Below are 18912 nucleotides of genomic sequence, written 5' to 3' on the forward strand. Positions count from 1 at the left end.
CGACCAGGGGTAAAATTAGCGGGTGTCCTGGTGTCCTGTGGCCGACCGGAGGTTCCAGGAGTCCGTCCAGCCTGAGAGGAGTAAGGCGGGTGTCCGTTGTGAGGCGGCCGACCGGGAGTTCAAGGAGCCCGGCCAGCCTAGGAGGGTTTTCCTGGTCATAAACCATCTCTTCTCTGAAGACAAAGCAAGCCTAAACAAAGCAAACAAACAGCTTCCAGAGATGGTGGTTGCTCTGAGGATCCTAAAACCACTGAGAAACAACAGGGGTAAGGTTGTAGGGGGGTGGGGGATAACCTTAGCCGTCTGGTATCCGTGACACCCTGACACTGCATGGAGGATTCTTCACCTAAACCCTAACACTGCATGCAGGATTATTCACCTAAACCCTGACACTGCATGCAGGATTCCTCACTTAAACCCTGACACAGCATACAGGATTCTTCACCTAAACCCTGACACTGCATGCAGGATTCCTCACTTAAACCCTGACACTGCATGGAGGATTCTTCACTTAAACCCTGACACTGCATGCAGGATTCTTCACCTAAACCCTGACACTGCATGCATAATTCTTCACCTAAACCCTGACACTGCATGGAGGATTCTTCACCTAAACCCTGACATTGTGATGGGGATATACATCCCAACACACTGCATCCAGGAATCTTCACTTAAACCCTGACACTGCATAGAGGTTTTTTCACCTAAACCCTGACATTGCATGCAGGATTCTTCACCCAAACCCTGACACTGCATGCAGGATTCTTCACTTAAATCGTGACACTGCATGCAGGATTCTTCACTTAAACCCTTACACTGCATACAGGATTTTTCACCTAAACCCTGACACTGCATGCAGGATTCTTCACCTAAACCCTGACACTGCATGCTGGATTCTTCACTGAAATGATGAAACTGCATGCAGGATTCTTCACTTAAACCCTGACATTGTTATGGGGATATACATCCCAACACACTGCATCCAGGAATCTTCACCTAAACCCTGACACTGCATAGAGGTTTTTTTCACCTAAACCCTGACATTGCATGCAGGATTCTTCACCTAAAACCTGACACTGCATACAGGATTTTTCACATAAACCCTGACACTGCATGTAGGATTCTTGACCTAAACCCTGACATTGCATGCAGGATTCTTAACCTAAACCCTGACACTGCATGCAGGATTCTTCACCTAAACCCTGACACTGCATGCAGGATTCTTCACTTAAATCATGACACTGCATGCAGGATTCCTCACTTAAACCCTGACACTGCATGGAGGATTCTTCACCTACACCCTGACACTGCATGCAGGATTCTTCACCTAAACGCTGACACTGCATGCAGGATTCTTCACTTAAATCATGAAACTGCATGCAGGATTCTTCACTTAAATCCTGACACAGCATGCCGGATTCTTCACCTAAACCCTGACACTGCATGCAGGATTCTTCACTTAAATCATGACACTGTATGCAGAATTCTTCACTTAAACCCTGACACTGCATACAGGATTTTTCACCTAAACCCTGACACTGCATGCAGGATTCTTCACCTAAACCCTTACACTGCATGATGGATTCTTCACTGAAATGATGAAACTGCATGCAGGATTCTTCACTTAAACCCTAACATTGTGATGGGGATATACATCCCAACACACTGCATCCAGGAATCTTCACCTAAACCCTGACACTGCATAGAGGATTTTTCACCTAAACCCTGACATTGCATGCAGGATTCTTCACCTAAACCCTGACACTGCATACAGGATTTTCCACCTAAACCCTGACACTGCATGCAGGATTCTTCACCTAAACCCTGACATTGCATGCAGGATTCTTAACCTAAACCCTGACACTGCATGCAGGATTCTTCACCTTAACCCTGACACTGCATGTAGGATTCTTCACCTAAACCTTGACACTGCATGCAGGATTCTTCACTTACATTATGACACAGCATGCAGGATTCTTCACTTAAACTCTGACACTGCATGCAGGATTCTTCACCTAAACCCTGACACTGTACATAGGATTTTCCCCCTAAACCCTGACACTGCATACAGGATTTTCCCCCTAAACCCTGACACAGCATGCAGGATTCTTCACTTAAACCCTGACACTGCATGCAGGATTGCTCACTTAAACCCTGTGTGACGGATACCCCGGCTACCCCGACTGGGTAGCTCCACCAAACGGGTCCTGCTTCCTCCCTGCCAACTGCAGCTATGTAGCTGGCAAGTGACCACAGCCTGTAGCCACCCCTGATGCCTGACAGCATCAGTACCCAGGGTCCCACCCTGTAGCAGACTCCAGCTACCCAGACTGGGTAGCTCTGCCTGATGATCCTTTCTCTGCCTGGAACAGGCTGCTATGTAGCCCAGGAAAGTGATTTCTATGTAGCCCAGGAAAGTGATTTTAGCTGGAGCTCACCCAAATAACTAGACAGACTAGCCTTCAGGTGAACAAGAACTCATTTTATTGAGAACACACACTCCTTTTATACACACATCTCATCTTGATAACACAAAGGACAATCCCACAATTTTCCCGCCATTCCCGCCCCTCCAGACAGCCTGGCACCTCCATAGGAACCACAGTCTCACATAATCCCAATACTTAGGGGTGGCGGTTTCGGGTGATCCCGGTGGAGCGGCGGCACTTCCAGGGTGCCATTTTAAAGCTCTCAGTCCCCAGATGCCACAGTCTGAATCAGCATGATTCGTTACTGGGGACCAGAGTTACAGCCCATTGAAGTTATGGGGTTAGGGGTGTCCAAAACCCCCAGTTCCCAAAAGAGCTCCCCTCTGATAATTGCCACAGCTTTTGTCCTCCCTAGGGGCTACCAATCCCCAAAAGAGCGGAGCTCTGGGGCAAAGGGCTACTGGAGCGACCAGGAGTAAAGTTAGCGGGTGTCCTGGAGCCCATCCAGCCTGAGAGGAGTTAGGCGGGTGTCTTTTGTGAGGCGGCCGACCGGGAGTTCCAGGAGCCCGGCCAGCCTAGGAGGGTTTTCCTGGTCACAAACCATCTCTTCTCTGAAGACAAAGCAAGCCTAAACAAAGCAAACAAACAGCTTCCAGAGATGGTGGTTGCTCTGAGGATCCTAAAACCACTGAGAAACAACAGGGGTAAGGTTGTAGGGGGGTGGGGGATAACCTTAGCCGTCTGGTATCCGTGACACCCTGACATTGCATGCAGGATTCTTAACCTAAACCCCGACACTGCATGCAGGATTCTTCACCTAAACCCTGACACTGCATGTAGGATTCTTCACCTAAACCTTGACACTGCATGCAGGATTCTTCACTTACATTATGACACAGCATGCAGGATTCTTCACTTAAACTCTGACACTGCATGCAGGATTCTTCACCTAAACCCTGACACTGTACATAGGATTTTCCCCCTAAACCCTGACACTGCATACAGGATTTCCCCCCTAAACCCTGACACAGCATGCAGGATTCTTCACTTAAACCCTGACACTGCATGCAGGATTGCTCACTTAAACCCTGTGTGACGGATACCCCGGCTACCCCGACTGGGTAGCTCCACCAAACGGGTCCTGCTTCCTCCCTGCCAACTGCAGCTATGTAGCTGGCAAGTGACCACAGCCTGTAGCCACCCCTGATGCCTGACAGCATCAGTACCCAGGGTCCCACCCTGTAGCAGACTCCAGCTACCCAGACTGGGTAGCTCTGCCTGATGATCCTTTCTCTGCCTGGAACAGGCTGCTATGTAGCCCAGGAAAGTGATTTCTATGTAGCCCAGGAAAGTGATTTTAGCTGGAGCTCACCCAAATAACTAGACAGACTAGCCTTCAGGTGAACAAGAACTCATTTTATTGAGAACACACACTCCTTTTATACACACATCTCATCTTGATAACACAAAGGACAATCCCACAATTTTCCCGCCATTCCCGCCCCTCCAGACAGCCTGGCACCTCCATAGGAACCACAGTCTCACATAATCCCAATACTTAGGGGTGGCGGTTTCGGGTGATCCCGGTGGAGCGGCGGCACTTCCAGGGTGCCATTTTAAAGCTCTCGGTCCCCAGATGCCACAGTCTGAATCAGCATGATTCGTTACTGGGGACCAGAGTTACAGCCCGTTGAAGTTATGGGGTTAGGGGTGTCCAAAACCCCCAGTTCCCAAAAGAGCTCCCCTCTGATAATTGCCACAGCTTTTGTCCTCCCTAGGGGCTACCAATCCCCAAAAGAGCGGAGCTCTGGGGCAAAGGGCTGCTGGAGCAACCAGGGGTAAAGTTAGCGGGTGTCCTGGTGTCCTGTGGCCGACCGGGAGTTCCAGGAGCCCGTCCAGCCTGAGAGGAGTTAGGTGGGTGTCCGTTGTGAGGCGGTCGACGGGGAGTTCCAGGAGCCCGGCCAGCCTAGGAGGGTTTTCCTGGTCATAAACCATCTCTTCTCTGAAGACAAAGCAAGCCTAAACAAAGCAAACAACCAGCTTCCAGAGATGGCGGTTGCTCTGAGGATCCTAAAACCACTGAGAAACAACAGGGGTAAGGTTGTAGGGGGGTGGGGGATAACCTTAGCCGTCTGGTATCCGTGACACCCTGACACTGCATGGAGGATTCTTCACCTAAACCCTAACACTGCATGCAGGATTATTCACCTAAACCCTGACACTGCATGCAGGATTCCTCACTTAAACCCTGACACAGCATACAGGATTCTTCACCTAAACCCTGACACTGCATGCAGGATTCCTCACTTAAACCCTGACACTGCATGGAGGATTCTTCACTTAAACCCTGACACTGCATGCAGGATTCTTCACCTAAACCCTGACACTGCATGCAGGATTCTTCACCTAAACCCTGACACTGCATGCAGGATTCTTCACCTAAACCCTGACACTGCATGCATGATTCTTCACATAAACCCTGACACTGCATGGAGGATTCTTCACCTAAACCCTGACACTGCATGCAGGATTCTTCACCTAAACCCTGACACTGCATGCAGGATTCTTCACCTAAACCCTGACACTGCATGCAGGATTCTTCACCTAAACCCTGACACTGCATGCAGGATTCTTCACTTAAATCATGAAACTGCATGCCGGATTCTTCACTTAAATCAAGACACAGCATGCAGGATTCTTCACCTAAACCCTGACACTGCATGCAGGATTCTTCACTTAAATCATGAAACTGCATGCCGGATTCTTCACTTAAATCAAGACACAGCATGCAGGATTCTTCACCTAAACCCTGACACTGCATGGAGGATTCTTCACTTAAATCATGAAACTGCATGCAGGATTCTTCACTTAAACCCTGACACTGCATACAGGATTCCTCACTTAAACCCTGACACTGCATAGAGGATTCTTCACCTAAACCCTGACAGTGCATGCAGGATTCTTCACCTAAACCCTGACACTGCATGCAGGATTCTTCACTTAAATCATGACACTGCATGCAGGATTCCTCACTTAAACCCTGACACTGCATGGAGGATTCTTCACCTAAACCCTGACACTGCATGCAGGATTCTTCACCTAAACGCTGACACTGCATGCAGGATTCTTCACTTAAATCATGAAACTGCATGCAGGATTCTTCATATAAATCATGACACTGCATGCAGGATTCTTCACTTAAACCCTTACACTGCATACAGGATTTTTCACCTAAACCCTGACACTGCATGCAGGATTCTTCACCTAAACCCTGACACTGCATGCTGGATTCTTCACTGAAATGATGAAACTGCATACAGGATTCTTCACTAAAACCCTGACATTGTGATGGGGATATACATCCCAACACACTGCATCCAGGAATCTTCACCTAAACCCTGACACTGCATAGAGGTTTTTTCACCTAAACCCTGACATTGCATGCAGGATTCTTCACCCAAACCCTGACACTGCATGCAGGATTCTTCACTTAAATCGTGACACTGCATGCAGGATTCTTCACTTAAACCCTTACACTGCATACAGGATTTTTCACCTAAACCCTGACACTGCATGCAGGATTCTTCACCTAAACCCTGACACTGGATGCATGATTCTTCACCTAAACCCTGACACTGCATGGAGGATTCTTCACCTAAACCCTAACATTGTGATGGGGATATACATCCCAACACACTGCATCCAGGAATCTTCACCTAAACCCTGACACTGCATAGAGGATTTTTCACCTAAACCCTGACATTGCATGCAGGATTCTTCACCTAAACCCTGACACTGCATACAGGATTTTCCACCTAAACCCTGACACTGCATGCAGGATTCTTCACCTAAACCCTGACATTGCATGCAGGATTCTTCACCTAAACCCTGACACTGCATGCAGGATTCTTCACCTAAACCCTGACACTGCATGTAGGATTCTTCACCTAAACCTTGACACTGCATGCAGGATTCTTCACTTACATTATGACACAGCATGCAGGATTCTTCACTTAAACTCTGACACTGCATGCAGGATTCTTCACCTAAACCCTGACACTGTACATAGGATTTTCCCCCTAAACCCTGACACTGCATACAGGATTTTCCCCCTAAACCCTGACACAGCATGCAGGATTCTTCACTTAAACCCTGACACTGCATGCAGGATTGCTCACTTAAACCCTGTGTGACGGATACCCCGGCTACCCCGACTGGGTAGCTCCACCAAACGGGTCCTGCTTCCTCCCTGCCAACTGCAGCTATGTAGCTGGCAAGTGACCACAGCCTGTAGCCACCCCTGATGCCTGACAGCATCAGTACCCAGGGTCCCACCCTGTAGCAGACTCCAGGTACCCAGACTGGGTAGCTCTGCCTGATGATCCTTTCTCTGCCTGGAACAGGCTGCTATGTAGCCCAGGAAAGTGATTTCTATGTAGCCCAGGAAAGTGATTTTAGCTGGAGCTCACCCAAATAACTAGACAGACTAGCCTTCAGGTGAACAAGAACTCATTTTATTGAGAACACACACTCCTTTTATACACACATCTCATCTTGATAACACAAAGGACAATCCCACAATTTTCCCGCCATTCCCGCCCCTCCAGACAGCCTGGCACCTCCATAGGAACCACAGTCTCACATAATCCCAATACTTAGGGGTGGCGGTTTCGGGTGATCCCGGTGGAGCGGCGGCACTTCCATGGTGCCATTTTAAAGCTCTCGGTCCCCAGATGCCACAGTCTGAATCAGCATGATTCGTTACTGGGGACCAGAGTTACAGCCCGTTGAAGTTATGGGGTTAGGGGTGTCCAAAACCCCCAGTTCCCAAAAGAGCTCCCCTCTGATAATTGCCACAGCTTTTGTCCTCCCTAGGGGCTACCAATCCCCAAAAGAGCGGAGCTCTGGGGCAAAGGGCTGCTGGAGCGACCAGGGGTAAAATTAGCGGGTGTCCTGGTGTCCTGTGGCCGACCGGAGGTTCCAGGAGTCCGTCCAGCCTGAGAGGAGTAAGGCGGGTGTCCGTTGTGAGGCGGCCGACCGGGAGTTCAAGGAGCCCGGCCAGCCTAGGAGGGTTTTCCTGGTCATAAACCATCTCTTCTCTGAAGACAAAGCAAGCCTAAACAAAGCAAACAAACAGCTTCCAGAGATGGTGGTTGCTCTGAGGATCCTAAAACCACTGAGAAACAACAGGGGTAAGGTTGTAGGGGGGTGGGGGATAACCTTAGCCGTCTGGTATCCGTGACACCCTGACACTGCATGGAGGATTCTTCACCTAAACCCTAACACTGCATGCAGGATTATTCACCTAAACCCTGACACTGCATGCAGGATTCCTCACTTAAACCCTGACACAGCATACAGGATTCTTCACCTAAACCCTGACACTGCATGCAGGATTCCTCACTTAAACCCTGACACTGCATGGAGGATTCTTCACTTAAACCCTGACACTGCATGCAGGATTCTTCACCTAAACCCTGACACTGCATGCATAATTCTTCACCTAAACCCTGACACTGCATGGAGGATTCTTCACCTAAACCCTGACATTGTGATGGGGATATACATCCCAACACACTGCATCCAGGAATCTTCACTTAAACCCTGACACTGCATAGAGGTTTTTTCACCTAAACCCTGACATTGCATGCAGGATTCTTCACCCAAACCCTGACACTGCATGCAGGATTCTTCACTTAAATCGTGACACTGCATGCAGGATTCTTCACTTAAACCCTTACACTGCATACAGGATTTTTCACCTAAACCCTGACACTGCATGCAGGATTCTTCACCTAAACCCTGACACTGCATGCTGGATTCTTCACTGAAATGATGAAACTGCATGCAGGATTCTTCACTTAAACCCTGACATTGTTATGGGGATATACATCCCAACACACTGCATCCAGGAATCTTCACCTAAACCCTGACACTGCATAGAGGTTTTTTTCACCTAAACCCTGACATTGCATGCAGGATTCTTCACCTAAAACCTGACACTGCATACAGGATTTTTCACATAAACCCTGACACTGCATGTAGGATTCTTGACCTAAACCCTGACATTGCATGCAGGATTCTTAACCTAAACCCTGACACTGCATGCAGGATTCTTCACCTAAACCCTGACACTGCATGCAGGATTCTTCACTTAAATCATGACACTGCATGCAGGATTCCTCACTTAAACCCTGACACTGCATGGAGGATTCTTCACCTACACCCTGACACTGCATGCAGGATTCTTCACCTAAACGCTGACACTGCATGCAGGATTCTTCACTTAAATCATGAAACTGCATGCAGGATTCTTCACTTAAATCCTGACACAGCATGCCGGATTCTTCACCTAAACCCTGACACTGCATGCAGGATTCTTCACTTAAATCATGACACTGTATGCAGAATTCTTCACTTAAACCCTGACACTGCATACAGGATTTTTCACCTAAACCCTGACACTGCATGCAGGATTCTTCACCTAAACCCTTACACTGCATGATGGATTCTTCACTGAAATGATGAAACTGCATGCAGGATTCTTCACTTAAACCCTAACATTGTGATGGGGATATACATCCCAACACACTGCATCCAGGAATCTTCACCTAAACCCTGACACTGCATAGAGGATTTTTCACCTAAACCCTGACATTGCATGCAGGATTCTTCACCTAAACCCTGACACTGCATACAGGATTTTCCACCTAAACCCTGACACTGCATGCAGGATTCTTCACCTAAACCCTGACATTGCATGCAGGATTCTTAACCTAAACCCTGACACTGCATGCAGGATTCTTCACCTTAACCCTGACACTGCATGTAGGATTCTTCACCTAAACCTTGACACTGCATGCAGGATTCTTCACTTACATTATGACACAGCATGCAGGATTCTTCACTTAAACTCTGACACTGCATGCAGGATTCTTCACCTAAACCCTGACACTGTACATAGGATTTTCCCCCTAAACCCTGACACTGCATACAGGATTTTCCCCCTAAACCCTGACACAGCATGCAGGATTCTTCACTTAAACCCTGACACTGCATGCAGGATTGCTCACTTAAACCCTGTGTGACGGATACCCCGGCTACCCCGACTGGGTAGCTCCACCAAACGGGTCCTGCTTCCTCCCTGCCAACTGCAGCTATGTAGCTGGCAAGTGACCACAGCCTGTAGCCACCCCTGATGCCTGACAGCATCAGTACCCAGGGTCCCACCCTGTAGCAGACTCCAGCTACCCAGACTGGGTAGCTCTGCCTGATGATCCTTTCTCTGCCTGGAACAGGCTGCTATGTAGCCCAGGAAAGTGATTTCTATGTAGCCCAGGAAAGTGATTTTAGCTGGAGCTCACCCAAATAACTAGACAGACTAGCCTTCAGGTGAACAAGAACTCATTTTATTGAGAACACACACTCCTTTTATACACACATCTCATCTTGATAACACAAAGGACAATCCCACAATTTTCCCGCCATTCCCGCCCCTCCAGACAGCCTGGCACCTCCATAGGAACCACAGTCTCACATAATCCCAATACTTAGGGGTGGCGGTTTCGGGTGATCCCGGTGGAGCGGCGGCACTTCCAGGGTGCCATTTTAAAGCTCTCAGTCCCCAGATGCCACAGTCTGAATCAGCATGATTCGTTACTGGGGACCAGAGTTACAGCCCATTGAAGTTATGGGGTTAGGGGTGTCCAAAACCCCCAGTTCCCAAAAGAGCTCCCCTCTGATAATTGCCACAGCTTTTGTCCTCCCTAGGGGCTACCAATCCCCAAAAGAGCGGAGCTCTGGGGCAAAGGGCTACTGGAGCGACCAGGAGTAAAGTTAGCGGGTGTCCTGGAGCCCATCCAGCCTGAGAGGAGTTAGGCGGGTGTCTTTTGTGAGGCGGCCGACCGGGAGTTCCAGGAGCCCGGCCAGCCTAGGAGGGTTTTCCTGGTCACAAACCATCTCTTCTCTGAAGACAAAGCAAGCCTAAACAAAGCAAACAAACAGCTTCCAGAGATGGTGGTTGCTCTGAGGATCCTAAAACCACTGAGAAACAACAGGGGTAAGGTTGTAGGGGGGTGGGGGATAACCTTAGCCGTCTGGTATCCGTGACACCCTGACATTGCATGCAGGATTCTTAACCTAAACCCCGACACTGCATGCAGGATTCTTCACCTAAACCCTGACACTGCATGTAGGATTCTTCACCTAAACCTTGACACTGCATGCAGGATTCTTCACTTACATTATGACACAGCATGCAGGATTCTTCACTTAAACTCTGACACTGCATGCAGGATTCTTCACCTAAACCCTGACACTGTACATAGGATTTTCCCCCTAAACCCTGACACTGCATACAGGATTTTCCCCCTAAACCCTGACACAGCATGCAGGATTCTTCACTTAAACCCTGACACTGCATGCAGGATTGCTCACTTAAACCCTGTGTGACGGATACCCCGGCTACCCCGACTGGGTAGCTCCACCAAACGGGTCCTGCTTCCTCCCTGCCAACTGCAGCTATGTAGCTGGCAAGTGACCACAGCCTGTAGCCACCCCTGATGCCTGACAGCATCAGTACCCAGGGTCCCACCCTGTAGCAGACTCCAGCTACCCAGACTGGGTAGCTCTGCCTGATGATCCTTTCTCTGCCTGGAACAGGCTGCTATGTAGCCCAGGAAAGTGATTTCTATGTAGCCCAGGAAAGTGATTTTAGCTGGAGCTCACCCAAATAACTAGACAGACTAGCCTTCAGGTGAACAAGAACTCATTTTATTGAGAACACACACTCCTTTTATACACACATCTCATCTTGATAACACAAAGGACAATCCCACAATTTTCCCGCCCCTCCAGACAGCCTGGCACCTCCATAGGAACCACAGTCTCACATAATCCCAATACTTAGGGGTGGCGGTTTCGGGTGATCCCGGTGGAGCGGCGGCACTTCCAGGGTGCCATTTTAAAGCTCTCGGTCCCCAGATGCCACAGTCTGAATCAGCATGATTCGTTACTGGGGACCAGAGTTACAGCCCGTTGAAGTTATGGGGTTAGGGGTGTCCAAAACCCCCAGTTCCCAAAAGAGCTCCCCTCTGATAATTGCCACAGCTTTTGTCCTCCCTAGGGGCTACCAATCCCCAAAAGAGCGGAGCTCTGGGGCAAAGGGCTGCTGGAGCGACCAGGGGTAAAGTTAGCGGGTGTCCTGGAGCCCATCCAGCCTGAGAGGAGTTAGGCGGGTGTCTGTTGTGAGGCGGCCGACCGGGAGTTCCAGGAGCCCGGCCAGCCTAGGAGGGTTTTCCTGGTCATAAACCATCTCTTCTCTGAAGACAAAGCAAGCCTAAACAAAGCAAACAAACAGCTTCCAGAGATGGTGGTTGCTCTGAGGATCCTAAAACCACTGAGAAACAACAGGGGTAAGGTTGTAGGGGGGTGGGGGATAACCTTAGCCGTCTGGTATCCTTGACACCCTGACACTGCATGGAGGATTCTTCACCTAAACCCTAACACTGCATGCAGGATTATTCACCTAAACCCTGACACTGCATGCAGGATTCCTCACTTAAACCCTGACACAGCATACAGGATTCTTCACCTAAACCCTGACACTGCATGTAAGAATCTTCACCTAAACCCTGACACATCATGCAGAATTTTTCACTTAAACCCTGACATTGCATGCTGGATTCTTCACCTAAACCCTGACACTGCATGCAGGATTCTTCACCTAAACCCTGACACAGCATGCAAGATTCTTCACTTAAACCCTGACACAGCATGCAAGATTCTTCACTTAAACCCTGACACAGCATGTAGGATTCTTCACCTTAATCCTGACACAGCATGCATGATTCTTCACTTAAACCCTGACACAGCATGCAAGATTCTTCACTTAAACCCTGACACAGCATGTAGGATTCTTCACCTTAATCCTGACACAGCATGCATGATTCTTCACTTAAACCCTGACACTGCGTGCAGGATTCTTCACCTAAACCCTGACACTGCATGCAGGATTCCTCACTTAAACCCTGACCCTGCATGCAGGATTCCTCACTTAAACCCTGACACTGCATGCAACATTCCTCACTTAAACCCTGACACAGCATACAGGATTATTTACCTAAACCCTGATACTGCATGCAGGATTATTCACCTAAACCCTGACACAGCAAACAGGATTCTTCACTTAAACCCTAACACAACCTACAGGATTCTTCACCTAAACCCTGACACTGCATGCAGGATTCTTTACCTAAACCCTGACACTGCATGCAGGATTCTTCACTTAAACCCTGACACTGCATGCAGGATTCTTCACCTAAACCCTGACACTGCATGCAGGATTCTTCACCTAAACCCTGACACTGCATGCATGATTCCTTACTTAAACCCTGACACAGCATGCATAATTTTTCACATGACACAGCATGCATAATTTTTCACATGACACAGCATGCAGCATTTTTCACCTAAACCCCTGACATAGCAAAAAAACAAGCAAAACAAAAACAATGGACATTGTTTAAAACAGCTATTGATGCTGAAAAACAAAGATATCAAACTTCCAAAATGTAAATGATCCATTTAAGCACATTTTAATCTTACATATAGTTTTTATTGAGGTGGTAAAGTTTGGAAACTGTTGGTAAATGAAAAATTATCCATAGAGTTTAATGGAGATAAATATTTTTACCATTAGTTTCCAAACTTCACCCCCTCAATGTAAACTAGATCTTGGTTGGGTAGTAGTTGTAAATTACTTCAGCTTATCCTCTAGAGGGAGCTAGTGTTGCCTGCATAGCACTTGGCTAATGCTGCCTGTGATTGGCTGCATGGATATTTCCTCATAAATGTTTTACCACAAATTAAAATGTAACAACACTTTTTGTGCAAATTACTATTTTGCCATATTTAAATACAAGACAGAAAATGGAACTATGTCATATCCATTTAAACGTAAAAAGTCTATTTAATGTACATAAAAATCTATTAATTTGTTTCACTATTCAGTGTAATCTATTTAAAGGTAAATAAAAAAAGATAGCACATTGGTTTTAATTTTACATGCTAAAAGCCTTCCCTTAACTAAATTATTTTGTCAAGTATTGTGCAACCTGGCGGTAATATAAAGCAAGGACCAATTACTGTTATCAAGGGGAGGAATGCTGCTCATTAGAGTAATATTTTTCTCACCACTTTGGCAAGGATATTTGGCAGAGCTAAAAGAAGATCGAGAAGCCTTTCATTTGGAGAGGGAATAATTGTGGCTACACCCTACAGTTCCAGAGAACAGGCATTCAGGCACTAGCCGATGGAAGTCTTCTGTGAGCTGCTTTAGCAGCAGGGGAGAGAGTTTAGTGGTCTAACTACATTCATTACCAGTGCACAGACCGCTAAACCTCCAGAAAGAGAGAGTTAATGTACTGTGCTCTGCATATTATCTCATCTTTTTAACCCCTGGCTGACAGAGTTCAAAAGAACGTTGTATACCAATATATTAAAGATTTTTTTGACAGATACATGTTTAATAGTTTTACTATAGTCATCTTAAAGGTATTACTTTTGGGGCACACTGAAATTGTTGTTGAAAAATATATGTAACGATTGATCTTTCTTTTTTTCCAAAATAATTGAAATCAGATGGTCAACACAACATAGCCTTTGTGCACTAAAGGCAGCAGATCATTTTTATTTTATGTGCCATTAAAAAATAATAAAATGAACTAATCCCTCTGAGATTATACACAACTAGTTTATTTGGTTTAGAATTCTTGCTTGTCTAATTATATCATCAGAGGAAAAATAAATATTTCTCCTGTAAAGTTTGGCTGCCTACAGTGATTTTAATATACACTCAAAATGTGTTGACCTTTAAGGGACATAGAGAACAGCAATATTCTAGTGCTGTACAACCCTATCATACTGCCATGAAGACTGCTTTTTTAACTCCAAGATTGGAACTTCCTTGTACAAGTATGCCATTCTCAGAGCATACACAGCCACGGCCAGGTGCATGCGTGATGCATACACATAAACAAATATACATTTAGATATAATAGGAGTGAGAAAAATATATCTTTAGTTTACCTGTAAAGGGTGAAAACTTACTCCATCCTGAGGGAAAAAGTTAACTGTCTATTTAGAGTTAAAGATAAGCAAAAGCCAAATTTCTTAATGTCTGCTGTAATTTCTTACTAGCCACAAACTAGAGGACTGGTGAAAATTTCCATTATAAATAGTTAAAAGCAGAGTTTAAATGGACAGCATTCAAAACCTACTAAGGGTTAGATTAAAGGTGGCGCACTGTTACTTATAAGCGATATCGGGTTTTTCTCGCAATGGAAACAGCATGCATATTAAAAGTAAAAAGTAAACACAATCATTCGAGCGCAATCGCGATATAGACTCGTCTGGTTAGCTTGACTTGAGAGCTTGCGTAAAGGGTAGAGGATGAAAGTAAAGTTGCAATAAACACAACATAAATACACATAAAAGTATAGTTACACTCATGTAAATACTATCTGATAAAAATTAATTACCATCTATTAAAAAAGTTAAAAAGGTTCAAAGATATATGGTATAAGGGGTTGTGAAATAAAGGGCTGCAAAGAGCTTTTAACATATATATGAATACATAGTTAGACATGTCTAAATATGTGTATGCATGTATATACAGTACATATGTATAGATTTGTGTACATATGTTTTTAAGTATGTATGTGTTTTACTGTATATTTATTGTACATATTAACATTCGATTGTTCTTCACTCGCAGGAGAATATAATTTGTATTGTAAATACATATTTCTATATACAGTATATCTATATATACCTATACCTGTATATCTATTCCTACAGATATATAGGTTATATATATATATATATATATATATACACACACACAGATTCCTATTCCTACAGATATATAGGTACAGATATATATTTTACATAAACAATATCACATATATATATATATATATATATAAGAAATATATATTTTATAATAGAAAGTATATTATTTTCAATGTGAAGAACACAAGAATGTAAAATATGTGTAACGCACATCGAGATTCACAATTTAGGACTAAAGTCGTTGGGTTAGCACACATGAAGAATTACTAACGTCAATGAATGTTATTGAAACATTAGATATAAATATTAAAAAATAAAATAAAAATTATTATTCGTACTGTAAATAATATAGATATATTGGGGTATTTTTACTATATTTTGAGCGAACATGATGGCGTTAGCGAATCATGTCCGCTCGGCATCGCTAAATGCCAGTAGCATACGCTGTCGGCATTAATCATTGTACAGGCACTTCTGGTGAACTACTTGTGCAATGCCACCCCCTGCACACTGGTGGTCAATCGGCCGCTAGCAGGGGCTGTCAGTCATCCCGATCGGAACGGGATGATTTCAATCTGCCACCTAAAAGGTTGTGTTCCACTTATATGCATGCAATCCGACATGCAAAAAGCCTCCATCTAGAGAAGTTTACGTTTGAGTAGGAGCTAAATAGTGCTCCACTCGTAATCTAGTCCTAATTATTTTCTAGTAAGACATATCTAATACCCATCTATCCAGCTATAGACTGTTAACTCCAGAGACTGCACATTTACAAAAGGAAAAATCAGAACAATGCAAACGGACCAGTGCATGGCGTAATGTCAGTAACCAGCATCTTCCTGGGCTTAACAAGTGCTCTTTGTCTTAATCTTGTTTTGTTTCATCAAGTTCCTGGCAAACTGCTGACTGAACGAGACTTTTCACTCTGGCCCCTGGGATACACTTGTGCTAATGCCAAGTACATAAGAATTTACAGAATTTAAACCTAATATCCTCTATGCAGTGCTTGTTAAAATACAGAGAACATCATTGCCAAACAAACACAAACGCTATGTATAAAGGTTTGTTGCACAATAAAACATGTAGCCAGCCTCTAACTGTGGCACACTTTTGTTTTCAAGAGTAGGCTGCAGATTCATTATTGTCATGGCTGCCCCATGCCATGGGGGAAAGACATAGGGCTGCATTTATCAAGGAGCAGATTCTGCTTCAGAGGCCCATCATTTTAGGTGGCGGATTGAATGAATCCTGATCTGATCCTATTGGATGATTGACAGCCCCTACTAGCGGCCGAATGGCCACTAGTGAGCAGAGGCAGGGTCGGCTCCAGAACGAATGAATGGGGGGGCATTTTTTTTCACGAGGGGGCACGCATTTAAAAAGCATGTATGAGAGTCAAAATAAGAGCAGGCCTACTGTGGCAGTCCAGGGGTTACATTTATCAGATCTCTGGCTGTGCAGGAGTTAGATTTGTTTATATTTCTGGAAGCGCAGCGGTTACATGTGTCATATCTCAAGGAGTATAGGGGTTACATTTATAAGATGTCTGGCAGTGCTGCAGCAGTTACATTTACCAGAATTATGGCAGTGCAGGGGTTACATTTGTCATATCTCAGGAATGTCTCCCACATATGACACAGCCAGTGGACACTGTTTGCATGTGTAGCTCTACCAATGACCCTACTAATGATCAAATAAGCTTTTACGTGACAATAAGTTTGCGTGCCAAGCAGTACATTACTTGTACAGATATTATTAATGGTATTTACCAGCACACACACAGTATATACAGTATGTATATACACACAGATTATATATATATATATATATGTAGTATGGCAAGAGGAAATCAAGTGGGCGCACAGCTTTATGGCAAGAGGAAATCAAGTGGGCGCACAGCTTTATGGCAAGAGGAAATCAAGTGGGCGCACAGCTTATGGCAAGAGGAAATCAAGTGGGTGCACAGCTTATGGCAAGAGGAAATCAAGTGGGCGCACATCTTATATATATATATATATATATATACACACACAGTATATATATATATATATATATATATATATATACACACACACACACACTGTGTGTATATATATATATATATAAATATGTGTATATATATATGTATACACACACACACTGTGTGTGTGTGTGTGTGTGTATGTATTGTATATATATATATATATATATATATATATATATATATATATATATATATATATATATATATATATAGTATTTGCATAAGAAAGGGCACTCCAAAGGACTTGTATGATTATTCACCTTTATTCTGTGAACGTTTTCGAGCTTAACAAGCTCGTCCTCAGACAGACAAAATATGACATATTTTGTCTGTCTGAGGATGAGCTTGTTAAGCTCGAAAACTTTCACAGAATAAAGGTGAATAATCATACAAGTCCTTTGGAGTGCGCTTTCTTCTGCAAATACTGGATATTACTTTTGCAGCACCCAAGGCTTAACAACTGAAGTTTGGAGTGCACTTTGTCTATTTTTTTTATATATATATATATATATATATATATATATATACACACACATATACACACGGTATATATGTATATACACACACATATATATATATATATATATATATATATACACAGTGTGTGTATTGTGTGTATGTATGTGTGTGTGTATATATATATATATATATATATATAATAAAACAACCTTGGGGACAAATAGGAGATGTTTTGAAACATGTAAATAATAAACATAAGGCTATTTCACTCATTGTCCTACAGCTACATTTGAAGTGTGTGTATGTGAGCACCTATAATCTGACACATATTTTACACTGATCACTGCAGATAAAGCAGGCACAATGCACACTTGTTTTGTGTGACCTGCAGTGGGGAAACCAAGGAATTCCTAATTTGCTTCTTTATCTGTGGCTGCCAGGATATAAAGCACAATAGGGAAAGGATACTACTCTCACACACACATTGGTTATACGGCTGTGTTTTCACAAAATTACTTCTGCCTTCCCTCTCAATGACTGTTAGCTTCTCCCAGCACTTCCTGCAGAGGTCTGATGATGTCATCATCTCACTTCAGCTCTGTAGTAAGTGGGCTAGCAGGAGGAGGGGCATTGCAAGCCCTAGGTTAACTGTGAGAGCACCAGCAGGGAAATGCAACTTTATTTGTTATCTGGTTGTAAATAGAGGAGAGTAAAGAGATTAGCTTGGCCCTCCAGTGGCGGATCTCCAGGGTCCAGTGGCTGCAAATGGTTGATGCGACATTTGGGACCCTGGACGTTCCGTCACTTTTAAAATGTAAAAAAAAAAAAAAAAAAAAAAAAAAGATTTTTTTTTAGATCACTTTTTTTGCCCTGGGGGGGCACAGCATTCCATTGGGGGGGGGGCATTGCCCCCAATGCCCCCCCCCCTTAGAGCCGACCCTCAGCAGGGGTCGGCATTGCGCAAGCATGTCCGCTTAACACTTGATAAATCAAGTCTCTAGACTGTACATGTGCACAGTACTCCTGTCTCTGCCCATTTCCTGTAGCAACAAACAGCCAGGAGCAAACTGTTATACCGGTTTGGGAGCTTAGTCCTCTAGTTGCATGTTCCGCACCCATCCCAAGAGGTCAAGCAGTAGTTGTAAAAGG

Source organism: Bombina bombina, chromosome 3 (assembly GCF_027579735.1).
Source record: "Bombina bombina isolate aBomBom1 chromosome 3, aBomBom1.pri, whole genome shotgun sequence".
Classification (NCBI taxonomy): Eukaryota; Metazoa; Chordata; class Amphibia; order Anura; family Bombinatoridae; genus Bombina; species Bombina bombina.